Raw genomic sequence first — 4271 nt, 5'->3', positions numbered from 1 at the left:
CCATACCACGGGCCACCAATGCATTCGTTTCCAAGCCGACCACGGCATCTAGTCTATCAATGCATTATGCTCCATGATGCCCACATTCAACATATAACATCTCATTTAATTTGCAATTGAAAGTAAACATAGCATATATGCACATCAATGAGTGGAATGACTAATCTATATAGCATATTCATGATGACATGACTAGATTAGATATAGTTATATGAACGCCAAACAAATGCCTTGAAACAAGGCCAAACGTCCTCTCTCCACTTACCTGTTGCGTACAAGGATTCCCGTTCGGTACGGGTGAGATCCGGAGCTAATCGGGTTGGATTTGGTGAACCTAACATAATCAAGCAGGGTTAGTACTTCACCATTTTAGAATCAAAATTAATGAAATCCGATATTAAAATCGTGTTTAGAACGTCAAAAGAAGGTCACACGTCCGATTTGGGTTCGATCGGACATACGGACCACCTTCGGGGCCAAACAGGTGGGTAAGACAGATGGGTTGTCTACGCACCGGTTATACCCACCGGTTATGACCGGAGGGTAGGTACCCGCCGGTTATACCCGCCGGTTGTACCCGCCGGTTTGGCCAGGGACCCCTGCCTTCTCAGGTGGGTACTCTCAGGCGGGTAGGTACCCGCCGGTTGTACCCACCGGTTATGGCGAAAATGACTCTGTTTCTTCCCCATTTTCTCCATCCTTTGGGGAATCAAATGGGGCTTTTTCCCACCCATTCTTCACACCTTTGAAGTCCTATAGGATGGTTCTAACCTAGATCTAGGTTAGATTCAAGTGAGGGGAAGCCATCTTACCTCTTTGCCCAAAAATGACTTCAAACCCTTCAAATCACTTCCAACTCACAATGCTTCTTCTACCTTGTCAATATCTCTTCAAATCCTTCAAGATCAACACATAAATCATCTATTAAACCTTAGATTCATCATTTCAAAGGGTATTTACAAGATCTCAAGAAACCATACTCAAATCAAGGGTTTAAAGCTTGGGTATGGTGAACGTTCGTAAAACCCAACTTTTCTTACCTCCAACTGTAGATCTGGAGTTGAAGATTACTCTCCTGGCACCGGAATGGAAAGATCTAGCTTCGGCGCCGCTGAAAACCTTCCTTTCTTCCTCTTCCTTTCTTCTTCCCTTTCTTTTCTCTCTCCTCTTTACTTTTCTCACCAAACGTACGAGGGTAATAAATGGAAAGAAAAGAAATCATAAAGCTTTATATACTATTCCTACTTAAGTGAATAGTCTTGGATGGGTCACTCAGGTGGGTGGGTGTACCCACCTGTTATACCCGCCTGAGAGCCAAAACTTGGGATTTTGACCGGGTTCGGACCTCGGCACGATCCCCACCCCAGGCATACGATGTAGCATACGTATATTCCTTAAAGTACGGATATAATACCTGTTTTATCCGTACATAGCCTTATGGTAGGTGCACGTACACGGTTTGGGCACTCCCGTCTCTTCTGGCACTGGCTCGGACTTGTCGGGCCAGCCGGTGTTTAAGGTCACCCGTGCCATCATAGCCCATAAGGAGCCCGCTCTAATATCCTCTGGCTCGGTTCCTGCATGGTTAAACCGGTTCAATCGCAAAATCAGACCGGACTTAAGAAGCGGGATATTACAGTAACCATATCAATTTATGGTTCACATAACTGTGCTTTGCTTGTGGGGTCATACCCCCTTCACCACATTAAAGCTGCATGTGTTGCAAATTGATATTTGTTCCATGTCATTAATCCAAAAATAAAAAACAACCAGAATTTTTCATGTGGCAGGGGACACATCGTACCTACATGAAATCAACTATGAGGTTGTTCTTGTTTGAACTACTTTACTTGTCTCTCTCATCACAATATGTTTCTAACCATAGATCAAAAGTCTTATGGCAAAGGAAAATAAAAAGGGAAAAAAAAAAATGTCAAGAATTTCAAAATTGAAAAGAGATGATAAATGTCAAGAATTTCAAAATTGAAAATAGAAATCAGAAATGTTAAGAATCTCAAAAATTAAAAAGAGACATAGGAGATGTTAAAATTTCAGAAAAAAAAAAGAAAAGAAAAGAAAAGAAAAGAAAGTGAAAAAAATATTAATAAATATATGACCATACCATCAATTTTGAAGATCTAGACAAGGGTTAAGCTCATATTGTCATGTGAACTAATTCTGTATGTGCATCATTAAAATTAAACCTTCAAGATTCTAAAAAGAAATCTTTTATTCGGGTTAGGCATGATTCTGCGTCAAAAGAATTCCCAGTTGTCTGTGTGGACCCATTAAGATAATCGTTTGGTCCAAGTCAGCTCAATACAGTCTATACCCATTTGGATCTTTGCTTACTCCTTAGTCCACCAAGCTCTAGTATTCAAGTACTGTCTGAGTGTTCGACAATCATGGATTCAAAAGTTACCCGACTTAGTTGTATGATAAGTGATTAATAATAAAATGAACTACATCATTTTGCATCATGGATTATATGAAATTGCTTGCATGAATCCCATTCCTCATTGAGTTAGTTAGAGCCCACGTGTTTCTTTTTAGATAATGATGCATGTATTGTTGTACCAATGAGTAGCGACAAGTCTTCTTTTATGGTTGACTACAACGAGGAATGTGGACACCAGAGGCGGAGGAGTACAACACAGATTGTGCTTCCCGTCATTATTTTTTATATACTTTTTGGATGTCATTTATGTGGATATTTATGATATATATCTTGTACTACATTCAATTGGAGATAAAACAGAGTTATTGTAAGATGGTTAATACTTAGTTCCCCCTTAGTACTTGAAGTTGATTTATATATACTCTGATCTCATTGCATTGATTTTAAAAATATTAAGGTTATGATTGTGATTGTTAAGGTACTACTATTAGAGATCTTGGTAGAAATCTGGGATAGTAAACGTCTTAGTCACGCAACAGGCATCCTAGTAGGAGCGGGGTGTAACACCAAAGTCGGGAGGATGAGTGTACAACAACCATAGAATGCGAGTGTGAGCCCCTCAACGGCTCGTTCTCCTGAGCAATAGCATCCTCAATGGCCAAACGAGCACCCTTAATCGCAGGACGGTCCTCTACCCACTCCACGTTGACATCTTCGACGACATTTGTCGTAGCCACCTCAATGACAGGAGGGTCAATAGTGGCGCTTCTCCTTTTCTTCTAGCACCTCGCCAGAGGTTGCTGGGTGGACTCAACTTCTTGTTCTTGCTAAAACTCCTCCCGACCTTTGTTCCAAACTTGGTGGAGGGCAAAGACGCTTAAATGTATTGGCGGTTGATCGGCGTTGCAAGAGGAAAAGAAACTAAAGTTAGAAAATTAATTCAAAACAAAAGTAACCATTATTTATAAGTAATAAGTATGTTGCTCACCATTGCTCAGGCCTGTTAAGCGAGGAAAGCGGCTAGCTCGACCGTGTCAATGTGATGACCCACTGCTTGCATTGTGATGAACACCATCTCGTACGGACCCATGATCTTCGGTTGGGAATTCACCAAGGTTATGTTGGGCAAGACCAGATGTTTTCAACCGGTAGCCCCTCAGCGCCAGACGCGAAGAAAAGCGATGGAAGTGGGCTTTCGATCAACGAATTTGATCGACGAGCATTGGTTCAGGGCATGCCAACCTCGAAGTCTCTTCAAATTTCTAAGATGAAAGCAATGGAGAAAATTTTGAAGGAGGTTGGTTGATCAAAACTAGTCGCAAAGGCATAGAACCCTAGCACGTTCCGCCAAGAGTCAGGAACGAGCTGCAGAGGAAAAATATCAAAATGAGTGAAGACCTCTATCAACAGTGGAGGAACGGGGAGTCTAAACCCCTCCCCCTCCCCCTCTCCCCCTCTCTCTCCCTCTCCTTCCCCCCCACAAAGAAATCTTCATAAAGGCACACCTTATTGCCGACAAAGTGGTCAGGGTAAAGCTGCATAGTTCTCACCCTTAGACCTCGCACATATAACAGCCTCGTGCAAAAAAAAAAAAAAAAAAATTTTCAAGATAATTTGAATATGTAATTTAACATAATGTCATTGTCTTGTAAACTTTTCAAATGCACATGTGAAATGACACAAGTTACATGTACTAAAAGAACTATGTAATAGTATAAGGACCTTACCAAAAAATAAAAAATGTAATAGTATAAGGACAAAAACAAAATAATAATAAGGTACAAGTCATTTGACATCTCAAGCGATGTTAATAAGAAAATCCCAGAATAAAGATGCATCTAATGCATTAGACAATAATTTATTCCCCCCCCCC

Source organism: Macadamia integrifolia, unplaced genomic scaffold, assembly GCF_013358625.1.
Source record: "Macadamia integrifolia cultivar HAES 741 unplaced genomic scaffold, SCU_Mint_v3 scaffold1764, whole genome shotgun sequence".
In the NCBI taxonomy this organism is placed as follows: domain Eukaryota; kingdom Viridiplantae; phylum Streptophyta; class Magnoliopsida; order Proteales; family Proteaceae; genus Macadamia; species Macadamia integrifolia.
This window is presented reverse-complemented; position numbering follows the sequence as displayed.